A 13,419-nucleotide genomic window follows, 5' to 3' on the forward strand; every position below is an offset into this window, starting at 1 on the left:
GTGCAGATGATTAGGCTTTCCTATCCACATGTACTTTGTTAATAAAAATGAGTTTATTTTGTTTAAGATAAACACCAGTCTCTTTCTTATTCTTTTATATCTCCAATGAATTCTGCTGCATAACGCAACTCTCTTCAAGGGCAGGGCTAGAAGTATGACCCCTACTCCAGTGGGTATATGGGTATGCCCTACACATGAGTAATGTGCGCATCAGGTTACACAAGGTCACCATATATGCAATGAATTATTTTGTGTGTACTGGGTTGCAGCACAGTGGGGTCTACTTCATTTGGCAAGCTGATAGATGTGACAGTCATAGAATAAGAGGAGAGGTCCTCTTGTTAATCAGTTGCTGGAAACCGTAGGAGGAGATCATGCTCTTGAGCTTAGGTCTGCTTGCAGGCTTCCCACTGACATCTGGTTTGCTACTGTGAGAACAGGATGCTGGAACTAGATGGGCCACTGGCCTGACCCAACAGACTCTTCTTATGTTCTTAAGGCAAACCTCCACTCGGTGGAGGGGAATGTTCTTATGTAAAGAGTTCACTATGTGGTACAGCCTTCATGGTAAGCCAAATTCAGATGGATTTCTCATGGCAACTGAAGACAAGAGCCTTTAAAAAAGAAAAATGGAAACAATGAGGGAGTGGGAAATGGGCTATCAGATCAGATGATGATTTCTCTATTGACAGTTTGGGTATCTCTGACTAAATCTTATTGTTTCCTTCCCTATCAGCAGATTCAGTTTGACAGTTGAAATCCGTAGATTCATTCTACACCCCCTTCCTTTTTGTACTCTGAACTCTTCAGGAGAATCTAGAGGCTTCCTACATAGCTGGAAAAAAGTATGTTCACTGGCATCTCTTCCTCTGCTGATATTCATTTGAAATGTGCAAATATTTTTTGTGGGGATTTAGGCACCTGACAATTCCTTTCCAGCAACATCACATCCGTATATACACAATGAATATGTATTACGTCTATTTATCTTATCTGTCCATCTTGCTTCCATGCCACCTGTCCTAATGAACCCTTAACTCATGCTAAGTTGATTATTGCTGTGGTCCTATAGGAAAAGATTTGGCTGCTGGCTGCTAATCGCATCTGCCAAGGGATTTGGATTTTGCATGATCAGGGTAATATGAATCTTCAGGGACCATAAACAGGCAGTTCTGTTTGTATTTTTGCTGGACTACATAGCATAAAAACACAATTGTGCAGCAAGACTGCAAGCTGGTAAGCATATTATACTTTTTAATCCTTGGTCATGCTTGTGGGGGAATGATCCCACATTCCAATGCGGAAACTCCTTTCTCACAATACAGATATAATGGTTGTTTAGAGGAAAGAGTGTGGGGCAGTACCCTTCTTTGATTATTTCTCAGGAACATCTGGTTATTATGAGGTACTAGGGGTTTGCCCCTGCATGCTTTGTGCACCAACCCCCATCCCTAATCCCAGGAAGGGGAACCCTCAGGTGTTGCTGCACAGTGGTAGCTGCTGCCTCACTCACCTAACACTTGCCCATTCTCACTCCTCAGTCAGTCGGCAAGCCTCCCCCCTCTGCCCCACACGTCACCATGCCTTTTCCTCTCTCTCCTCACGATGGGTTGCCAAGCCTTCTCTTCTTGAGATGATTGCTCAGGAGGTACCCCAGCCTTTCCTGACTTTTCTTCTGTGGCTTGCCTTACCCACCTCGCTCACCTGTCTTGTTTGCTTGTTCACCTCACACCTGCCTGCCTCGCTCACCTGCTTGCCATCCTTGTTTGCTTCAAACCCTCACCTCGCTTGCCTCACACCTGCCCTGACCCACCCCTGTGGAATGTTGTCATCATGCTACATGATGGCTTACAAAAAGATCATTAGGTTAGATACCAAAAATAACCATAACAAATACTCTTAAAATACTGCCACCTGTGCCAAAACCAGATCTTGGAAAAGTTACTTTTTTGAACTACAACTCCCATCAGCCCAATTCAGTGGCCATGCTGGCTGGGGCTGATGGGAGTTGTAGTTCAAAAAAGTAACTTTTCCAAGCTCTGGCCAAAACAGAGGACGGCTCCACATCATAGGTGTCTATCCTTCCCCCAAATGAAAAGAAGAGCTGGCCTGAACCAGACAAGGTCACACAAGTCAACCATTTTTCTTTACACTGGTTTATAGTTGAGATGCTCTGCCAGTCTACCTAACTTTGCATTTTCCTCTCTCTCAGGGCTCTTGTCCCATCACTATGACTAGGGCTGACTCACTTTAGCCTATGCAGGGCCTGGGCCTCTCAAATCGCCTCCATCCATGATACTTAATGGGATGTAGAGATGCCCATTGGCTTTCCACATTCTCTCTTCCTTTTGTACTCCCTCAACACCTCACTAGGGTTTCTAAGGTCTTTTATGGAAAAGGCCCCAGTTTCAGTCCTTGGCATCTCCAGGTAGGGCTGGGAGAAACCCCTGCCTGAAATCCTGGACAGCCACTGCTAGTCAATATAGGCAATACTGAGCTGGATGGACCAATGGTCTGACTCAGTATAAGGCAGCTTCCTGTGATCATGTTCCCCCTTGCTTGGCTGAGTTCTAGTGCTGACTTGCTATGTGGCTCGTTGTCCCCCTTTGGTGACGTCTTTCTGGGTCATGGTGGCCTTGACTGAGTCACCCAGACTGATCCTCAGAGCAGGGGTGAGTGATGGGCACAAGGTCTAGTGCTGAGGTGTCATAATATCTTTTTTTGAGAAGAAACAACAACAATAAAATAGATATATCCCAGAGCAGGTTTTCAACATGGCATATTGCCGACCCAACAGCCATTTGTCTTTATCCTCTTCACTCTTATTTTATGATTATTAGTTTAATTTTAAAGAAGCTTGTGCTGATTGGCCATGAATTGTGTAAATCAAGTGAATTATTCAAATTCCCCCCCAGAATGCTATCTCAGCATTTTCTTCATCTGAATAATTGTTTTCAATTGCAAACAAGCATGTGTACAAAAGTGATTGCTATTCATAATATTTTATTCCTTATCCTCCTTTTTAATAATCCCCAGATAGCCAGCGGGTAATTTGATATTGACAAGAATTATTACACTTCTAATTGTTAGATTTTTGTCTTGTTACACAGCTTCTTACAACAGCTGAGGAGAATTAGCGACAATACAAGCAAATAATAAACCTGTCTTTTTGAAAAAAACCTCCAGAGTGATAAGGAATTAACTGGAAAAGCGAGAAAGCTGGAGTAAACCAAATTAATGTATGTATATCAATACACAGGAAAGTTTTAAAAAGAAAATAAAGTAACTAACTTATGAAACATTAATGAGGGTGAACTACAAGCAGGGTGGTGTATGTACTATGGTTTTAAAATCTTTGGTGTCATGGAAACTAGAAATAGGAGAGCTTCCTCCAGCTCATTTGATTTTTCTGAGCTTTCTTATGCTGCTTTTTGCAGATGGGATTCAATCATATACTGGTACATTTAAGCTGAATAATTAAGACGGATTTGGTGCTACTGGGCAACCTATTTCCCCTGCCTGAAAAAATGGGACTTCTTGTGGTAAAGAAAGTGACAGGAAAATGCACTGTGAAGCATGGGATAACCGTCCCTTGATGTGATGTGATATAACCTCCACAAGTTGGAATGAATCCTCAGTGGACAGTGGATGTTGTACAACCTCTGTGCAAACTTTGTCAAAACAAATCAAGATGAATGCTGACTAAACAATTCATCTGGAAGACACTGAGCATGGCTGGGGAACCTGTGGCCCTCAAGATGTTGTTGGATTCCAACTCCCATCAGCCCCACCCAGCATGGCCAATGGTCAGGATGATGGGAGGTATAGTCCAACAGCATCTGGAGGCCCATAGGTTCTCCATCCATGAAAATCTCATAAACAACTCAGGTTTTACTAAAGGTTTTTCTGAGACAGCTCAGAAAGATTGAATGTTTCCAGCTCTGTTACTAGCCTGCCTCTTAGTTTTTAGGCCCTTCCTTGCCGACTCAATGCAAACCCAAGCCCTACCCACCCACAATCTTCCAAATCCTTTCTCACTCCCCCACCTTACTCACATGTTACCTAATTGCAGCTGCAAGCAAGAGAAGGCAAGTCACTTCCTCCCTTCAGTGGGCTGCTACATGGTACACTATATGAAGGTTGACCTGGGAAACATAGGTCCCAAGGGCTACTGTCAGTTGGATTCTTCTCCATCTTCGATTAAAATCTGAGCCAGAAAACAATTACAGAGTTTTAATTATTGGCTTCTACTTGATGGGAGCATTATCTGGATCCATTTCAATCAGGCTTCAGGCCAGGACATGGCACTGAAATGGCCTTGGTCGCCTTGGTAGATGATATGAGGAGGGCACAGGTGGCATTGGATAGGGGCAAATGCACCTTCCTTGTCCTCCTGGACCTCTCAGCGGCTTTTGATACCATTGACCACGGTATACTCCTGGACCACCTGGAGAGGTTAGGCATTAGGTATTACAGTGGTTCCGCTCCTTCCTCTCTGGGAGATAGCAGAGAGTGGCACTGGGGGATGAGGTTTCAGATCCTTGGCCTCCCACTTCTGGGGTGCCACAGGGCTCCATCCTCTCCCCGATGCTGTTTAATATCTATATAAAGCTGCTGGGAACTTTCATTAGGAGATTTGGGCTGCAATGTCACCAGCATGCGGATGACACTCAGCTCTATCTCTCATTTAAATCTTCACCAAGGTTGGCTGTAGAAACCCTGTCCAAGTGTCTGGAGTCGGTGAGTGGCTGGAAGGAAACAATACACTGAAACTGAACCCTGACAAAACCAAGGTACTGTTCGTGGGAGACCAGAGAAGGCTGGGGGATGTTGACATGGTACTCAATGGGGTACAATTGCCCCTGAAAGACCAGGTCTGCAGCCTGGGGGTCATTCTTGACTCCCAGCTGTCCATGGAGGCTCAGGTTTTGGCTATGAGCCAGGCAGCGCTGTATCAACTCCATCCGATACGGAGGCTGCGCCCCTACCTTCCCAACCATCTGCGGTACATGCCCTGGTCTCCTCTCGCCTAGACTACTGTAATGCGCTCTACGTGGGGTTACCCTTGAAAACGGTCCGGAAACTGCAACTGGTACAGAATGCGGCGGCTTGCCTGATTAAAGGCAGCCGCCGGCGAGATCACGTCACTCCAGTGGTGAAGGAGTTGCACTGGTTACCAGTTGTTTTCTGAGCCCAATTCAAGGTGTTTGTTTTGACCCTTAAAACCCTGCACGGTTTTGGCCCAGTCTATCTGAAGGAGCACCTCCAGCATTATCAGTGATGCCGCTCAACTAGATCAGCCTCGAAAGACCTCTCCATCCCACCAGTTAAAACAGCTAGACTGGTGAGGACTAGGGAGAGGGCTTTTTCAATTGTGGCCCCCACTCTGTGGAATTCCCTCCCAGATGATCTCCGTCATGCCCCCTCTATGATGAGCTTTTGCCGGGCCTTGAAGACCTGGCTCTTCAAACAGGCTTTTGGGGTGGGTTAGGTTTTACTATTATTGGTTGAGATTTTAATATTTTAATGTAACTATATGTTTTAATTTTGTACGTCGCCCAGAGTCACTGGATTGCCAGCCAGATGGGCGACTAATAAACTTAATAAATAAATAAATAAATAAATAAATAAATTACAATTGCCTAAAATTCATATTTCCAGACCAGGAAATGAATTTCTGTGACATAGAATCATGGAATCATAGAATAGTAGAGTTGGAACGGGCCTATAAGGCCATCAAGTCCAACCCCCTGCTCAATACAGGAATCCAAATCAAAGCATTCCCGACAGATGGCTGTCCAGGTGCCTCTTGAATGCCTCCAGTGTCGGAGAGCCCACTGCCTCTCTAGGTAATTGATTCCGTTGTCGTATGGCTCTAACAGGAAGTTTTTCCTGATTTCCAGTCGAAATCTGGCTTCCTGCAACTTGAGCCCATGTGTCCTGCACTCTGGGATGATCAAGAAGAGATCCCGGCCATCCTCTATATGACAACCTTTCATGTACTTGAAGAGTGCTATCATATCTCCCCTCAGTCTTCTCTTCTCCAGGCTAAACATGCCCAGTTCTTTCAGTCTCTCCTCATAGGGTTTTGTTTCCAGTCCCCTGATCATCCTTGTTGCCCTCCTCTGAACCTGTTCCAATTTGTCTGCATCCTTCTTGAAGTGCGCAGACCAAAACTGGACACAGTATTCAAGATGAGGCCTAACCAGTGCTGAATAGAGGGGAACTAGTACTTCACGCGAGTTGGAAACAATACTTCTGTTAATGCAGCCTAATAGAGCATTTGCCTTTTTTGCAGCCACATCACACTCTTGGCTCATATTCAGCTTGTGATCAACGACAATTCCAAGATCCTTCTCACATGTCATATTGCTGAGCCAAGTACCCCCTATCTTACAACTGTGCATTTGGTTTCTTTTTCCTAAGTGTAGAACTTTGCATTTATCCCTGTTGAATTTCATTCTGTTGTTTTCAGCCCAATGCTCCAGCCTATCGAGGTCCCTTTGAATTTTGTTTCTGTCTTCCACAGTATTAGCTACACCCCCCAATTTTGTATCATCTGCAAATCTGATATGCATGCTCTGTACCTCCTCATCCAGGTTGTTAATAAAAATGTTGAAGAGTACTGGGCCCAGGACCGAGTCCTGTGGTACCCCACTTGTTACTTCCACCCAGTTTGAGAAGGAACCATTGATAAGCACTCTTTGAGTATGATTCTGTAGCCAACTGTGGATCCACCTGATAGTTGTTCCATCCAGCCCATATTTAGCTAGCTTGCTAATCAGAATATCATGGGGCACTTTGTCAAAAGCTTTGCTGAAGTCGAGGTATATTATGTCCACAGCATTCCCACAGTCTACAAGGGAGGTTACCCAATCAAAAAATGAGATAAGATTAGTTTGGCAGGATTTGTTCTTCATAAATTCATGTTGGCTCCTAGTAATCACTGCATTGTTTTCAAGGTGCTTACAGATCGACTGCTTTATAATCTGCTCCAGAGTTTTTCCAGGGATTGATGTTAGGCTGACTGGTCTGTAGTTCTCCGGTTCCTCCTTTTTGCCTTTTCTGAAGGTAGGGACAACATTAGCTCTCCTCCAGTCATCCGGCACGTCACCAGTCCTCCATGATTTCGCAAAGATAATAGAGAGTGGTTCTGAGAGTTCTTCAGCCAGTTCCTTCAATACTCTAGGATGCAGTATTTCCAGTAGGTTGCCAGGCCCGGCCTCCAAGAGGTCTTCTGTATCTTTAAAAGTTGTGCAGTGGGAAGGGAGAATTCCACCTTGTGGTTTTTCCCATTACAGTGTTGCAAGAACACCTGCACTTGGCTGACTTTCACTTCTCCTAAAGGTACAGGATCAGTCTCAGGCCCTGAACCTGACAACTCTAGTATAAAGTACAATCTGTTTACACATGGTCAGTAAGGGTCAGTGAGGACACACTATTGCCCCTGCTGGTGATGTAGCTGGTACCGTTGGCCTCATCATGTTGATATCCATACATTCAGCATTCTGCAAAGGGACAACTACTCACATACTGTATCATGGGACTGAGGTCACATTCACACACATTTTAAAGCACATTTAAAGCACATGGAATCCTGGGAGCTCTAGTTTACCCCTTACAGAGTTACAATTCCCAGCACCCTTAACAAAATACAGTTTGCAGGATTCTCTGAGGGAAGCCATGTGCATTAAATAATTGGTGTGGATGTGACCTGAGATTCCTGCACAGTCAGGTGTTCCAGTCAGGTGGAACATCAATGGCAAAGATGAACCCAACTAGGGCACAGCTGATTTAGGAGTTATAATGCATAGCAAATGGACCATGCCATCAATTGTATTATATGACTCACAAATGATATTTTTGGTTGTTTCAACAGGATTGCTATTTTCAAGGTTCAGAAATTAGTCAATTTCATTTATTTTAACCATAGGCCATTATAAAAGTATTATTACAACCCAAGAACAGAAAGACAAAATGTACATACAAATGCATTGAGATGAGGGTTACATGGGTTAACTGGTTAAAAAAAAAGATTTCAGCTGTGTCTTCCTTAGAGTATATAACAGATGGCTTCCACTACTGCAGAATGCAATGAACAAACTTATTCCTAATGTTCTCAGCTGTCACAGCAAACCGAGCAAGGTTGTCAGTAACGGAAGTATTCACATTTGCTAGAAACAGCAAATCTTTTGAAACTTTGTAATCCCACACACACTAGTACCAAACTCTGTCAGGAAACAAACTGGGAGTACTATGCAATAGACAGCATAAAACATAGTGGGCAATAACATCAATTGCGTTTTGGCCGCTTATACAGATAATGTAAATTTGTTGCCATTCCTGTGAATTTGCCATCCCAGGCAGCTGAGGGCATTGTCTGGAAAAAGTAATCTTGTAAATACTTTCCTCAAAGCAGAATATGTAAGTGCTTGAAAGTGTCTTTGCTTGGAATGGTACATCTTTGGAATATGCTCCCCCTGGAAATTAGGATGGGGGCCAGCAATTCATTCTTTTATTCAACCAGGCCCGTTCAGGGTAGCATTGTTGGATATTGGTTCTGTTGGGAAGAACAGCATGTCGTTATGGTCCCATAACGTGTTGTTTCACTCTAAGATACAAGAGAATGGTCAGGCAAGTAATGTTCACACATATGATTATTAAGTGCTTGGCTTCATATTTAAAAACCGGATCAGAAAGTAGGCAGCTGTGGCCTCTTGTAATATAACAGGAATTTGGAGTCACTTATGTAATTCAAGGACTTGCCCTGACTTTACTAAATGGGCACCCTTGCTGCTTTGCTGTATGGAGTCTGTCAAGAGGAGCTGCTCATGTTCAAGATAGCACTAATGTAATGTGATGACTTTACCCTTCATTGTACATTAACACTTTGAAGATGAAGTGTAGTGCTGGGTCTGCTAGGAGAGTGGAATACTCTGGCTGCACAAGCCAAGGATTATATAGCTGGCAGCTGGGAAAGGCAATTTTGACTCACTGTGAACTGTTTTAGCTCTAGGCTTCTGCTGTATGCAGTGGAGGATGATCCATTAAGGCAACAAGGGGTCAGCCCTACCAAGTGAAATGCCCAATTTTTAAAAAAGGTTTCCCCCCGAAATCTTGAAGCCACACTCTTTCCTATCCTACACATTGTTCCATAATCCATTTCAATGCAGAGAGAGTCCTGGATACTTTTCTGCCAATCATCTCTTTGGACCATTGAGCCAATCTCAGTCCAAAAGGGTTGCTATGGTCAGGAGGTCGCACCCATCTGACTCCAGGCAGAAAAACCATGTGGTTATATATATATATTGCTACCTGTGAATGCTTACAAAAATACAATAATTTTTGTAAGCTTTCACAGGTAGCATGATACAGGCGAGGAGTGCAAGGAGAGGCAAACCTTGGCTATGATGATAATGAGGAGGAGGCAGTGATGATAAGAGGGGTGGCAGGGGGGTCAGCAGGTGGGGCCTAGCCAGGGCTGAGTGAGTGAATGAGTGAGCAGCAGCAGCAGCAGCAGCAAGGCCATAAGTGGGGAGTGTGGGAGGTTTGGAGATCCATGGAGGGGGTGGGAAAGGTTTGGAGACCCATGGAGAGGGAGGGGGAAGGTTGGAGACGCATGGAGGGAAATGGGAAAAGTTTGGAGACCTGTGGAGAGAGGGGGGAGAGGTTTGGAGACCCTTGAAGACCAAGGGGGGTTGGAGACCTTTGGAGAGGGAGGGGAGGTTTGGAAACCTGGGGGGGCAGGGAGCCTTGGAGACCCTTAGAGGGAAAGGTTTGGAGGCCTGTAGATGGGGTGAGTTTGGAGATCCTTGGAGGGTGGAGGAGGTTTGGAGACCCTTGGAGGGAGAGGGGAGAGGCTTAGAGTCCCTTAGAGGGAGAAGGCTTGGAGACCCTTGGAGGGTTATGGGGGAGGTTTGGAGACTCTTGGAGGGAGGCTTGGAGACCCCTGGAGGGGGGAGGTTTTAAGACCCTTGGAAGGGGGAGGTTTGGAGATCCTTGGAGGGGTAGGGGGAGAGCTTCAGTGACCAGGGTGCATGCACGGGGGACTCTGGTGATCTGTGTGTGGTGGAGTTGGGGTGGGGTTGGTGAGGGGTGGGTGATGGCAGAGGCAGTGGGGGAAATGGTAGGGGTAGCATGGCAGAGGGGATGGAGAGATGGCTAGGGGGCACTTGACAGAGGTAGTGAGGGGAGGCATTGGGGATGCTGTAGGGTAGAGTGTTGGTGAGCAAAGCGGACTGGGGTGGCATCCCCTAGTATATATTTATATACCTTACTAGTGCTGTTGGCTATGTGCCCTGGTTGTGCAGTTTTCCCATCTCGCCTGTTGTCATTGGCCACATTCACACCATATATTTATTCCAATTTAAACAGCCATAGCTTCCCCCAAAGAATCCTGGGAAGTATAGTTTGTGAAGGGTGTTAAGAGTTGTTAGGAGCTTCAGTTAAAAGTCAGTCCCTATTCCCAGAGAATTCTGAGAACTGTAGCTCCTTTTTTGTTAGGTCACACAGCCATTGTGTGAATGGCACCCATGGTACTTTTCCAAAAATCCAAATGCAGTCCTAGGCTCAAAAAGGTTGGCAACCGCTATTCTCAGTCAACACTATGTTTTGCCAAACGTTTTTCCCTTCCCTGAGGCAAGAAAGTTCAAGATCTGAATGACCATGAAACACACTTTTGAAGAAGGAAAATTTAGTGTTTTACTGAAGCAAAGCTGTTGGCTTGCAGGGAAAAGGTAGCATTTAAAGTAACTAAGGAGCACAGAGCTTATTTTACGTCCTCTGTTTTCCCCCTCCAGAAGCCCCCAGACAGCAAACAGAGAGATCCCTTGTGGCCCAGTTTAGATTTACACCGCACCACTCTTTCCTTGCAGGCTGGTGCCGAGGCATCTAGCTGGTGTTGAGGCTTATCTGCCCAGATCGAGGGTTCTTTATTTATACCCCAAAAGACCCTCTGGGAGGGGGCACAGGTGGCACCTATACCTGTGAGATTTTAATCTTTCCCAAGGGCAAGTGTCTTTGATCTCACAGTTCTGACTTTTGTTTATCTCACAGTGACCTTGGAGTTGTCCCTAGAAGAGCTGATAATGCAGCAGTGAAGCCTTCCCCTGCCCTCTCAGAGTGTGTGAAAGCCTTCTTTCTCTTGCTTGTTTTGACTAATTAAACTTCCTTTCTCAGTCTCTGTTTTTAGGCAGAGTGAAAAAGCTCCTTCCTAAACAGCATCAGACAGCCTTCAATTTGAGCTTAGTGCTCTAAAGTGAATGTTTTAGACTTCCGTACTAGGTAAGCAGTTTGCAAAAGCAATAAGCACCCCAGAAATAAGGGGTCTGAGACACGAATTATGGGACAGAGGGACTGGGGCATGCCACAATAAGCCTCCTCATTACATCTAGGTGTCTTACAGTTTTTATTTGCCCCTATAGCCAGTGTGGCTGCTCCAACCTTTCAGTATTTTTTTGGCCAGTATATGATGTCAGAGCTGTGATTGCTGAGTGAGGTTTTTGGACACCAGGCTATAGGGATCCCTCTCTCGGAAAATTTTTCTATAACATTTAAAAATCCTGTTATCTCCATGGTTTTGCCATTGAGGCAGAATGCTGGAAAGTGTGAACAATTTTTTTGTTTTTCATTGAGGAATTAGGAAAAAATACTGAGTATATGCTTTTCCTTCCTATTTTACCTGCAAAAGTAAAATAGTAAAAGTTCTTACTTATTCATTTTAACATGAAAGCAAATCACTCTGCTTTCCACAATCTCCCATCCCCTGTGGCTGTAGACCTAAGATAACTCTTCATAGGAATTATTCCCTTGTGCACACTAACATGGGAGTAAAATCAGTTGAACACAGGTGGGATTTATTCATCTAAAACATGCAATAATCAGGCCAGATTAAGATTGGCTGAAGCATAAGAGCTGCGCTAATTTGCATCCATTTCGGGGATGGGCAGAAAATCATGGCACTTTACTGTACAACAATGCTTCATTCTGGTTAAAGGAACCAATATTTGATGCTTATGATACAAGCACTAAGTCCCCTTTTGCATTTTATTCCTCCTTCTTTATCTCTACAACAGCCATGTGACATAGGTTAGGCTGAGAGCTGGTACCTGGCCCAAGGCCAGTGTGAGAGCTAATGTGGCATGGTGGTTAGAGTGTCAGACTAGGATGTGGGAGACCAGGGTTTAAATCCCCTCTCATGTTATCCTCACGAAAAACCTATGAGGTAGGATACACTGAGATACAATTGTTTTTTAAAAGATGTATTTTAAATTGTATTTGTTTTTAGTTATTGTAAACCGCCCAGAGAGCTTCGGCTATGGGGCGGTATACAAGTTTAATAAATAAATAAATACAATGACTGGCAGCTCACACAGTGAATTTCATGGTTGAGTGATGATTTTAATGGTGGCCTCCCTGTTGACCCATTAGGCTATACCATAGGTTGTTTTTCATCAAGTCTGAAAGTTTCAAGGAGTCTGAAGAAGAAGCAGTGTTATCAGCTGTGCCTGGCCTGGGAACGGACAGCCAAGGCCAGACATGTTGTCATGGTAACTAGGGAGATATCAGCTGGGAAAAGTTCCAACAGTCTTCTGTTACTGTGCTGTCTGTGTTTTGCTTTTGAAGTGAGCAGTACTACCCAGAGGGGGGGAATGGATCTACTTGTAATCTGCAAGCCTTAATGTCTAAGTAAAGACTCTTAACATGATCTTTTGCCTCTGTGATGTTTCTTGACCAACTTACTCTAAAGTGCAACTGCGTTGTTCACGCAACACTGCACACACCAACACTCCCAGGTCCTAATCCACTTAATTTCCCTGCATTTTATTCTACCTTCTGGGGGAAAAGAAATAAATAAACGGGGGGAGGGGGAAAATAGTATTTTCCCATAGGTCTGAAAATGTATGGGATCCCTTGTTAACAGTCCTGTGTGGCAATCTTAAGACTAACTAAGGAAGCCCCATGAAATTCAGTGGGTTGTTACCTCTGAGTTATGTATGGCTATTGTGGCATGAAACCAGAAATTGTGACAGTAGGGAGTCCTTCTAACACTTAGGTGCTAAATATTAATAAAACTTCAATGTTAAAGTGTCCAGTTCCCCCCCCCCAAGGAGGAGAACAGGGAGAGAACCAGAGGCCATACAACTGTTCTCCCAGCAGTAAGGCAGTTGTGACAGCAGGGACCCCTTCTGAACCAAAGTATGACATTTTTCAGTTTAGTTGGGTGCTAACTATTTGTAAAACAGCAAATAGTCTCGACAGTATCTTACAAGGGATGAGGATGGGGAGAAAACCACAACTTGGCCACAGTCTTGTGACCACTCATTGCCTATGCTCATGTGACCTCTTAGCAGCCCCACCAAGTCTAGTGGTCAACACCACCCCCGGCTGCATGGGATACTGGCTTGTGTTAGACTGGGG

The sequence above is a fragment of the Rhineura floridana genome, chromosome 2 (assembly GCF_030035675.1).
Source record: "Rhineura floridana isolate rRhiFlo1 chromosome 2, rRhiFlo1.hap2, whole genome shotgun sequence".
NCBI lineage: Eukaryota > Metazoa > Chordata > Lepidosauria > Squamata > Rhineuridae > Rhineura > Rhineura floridana.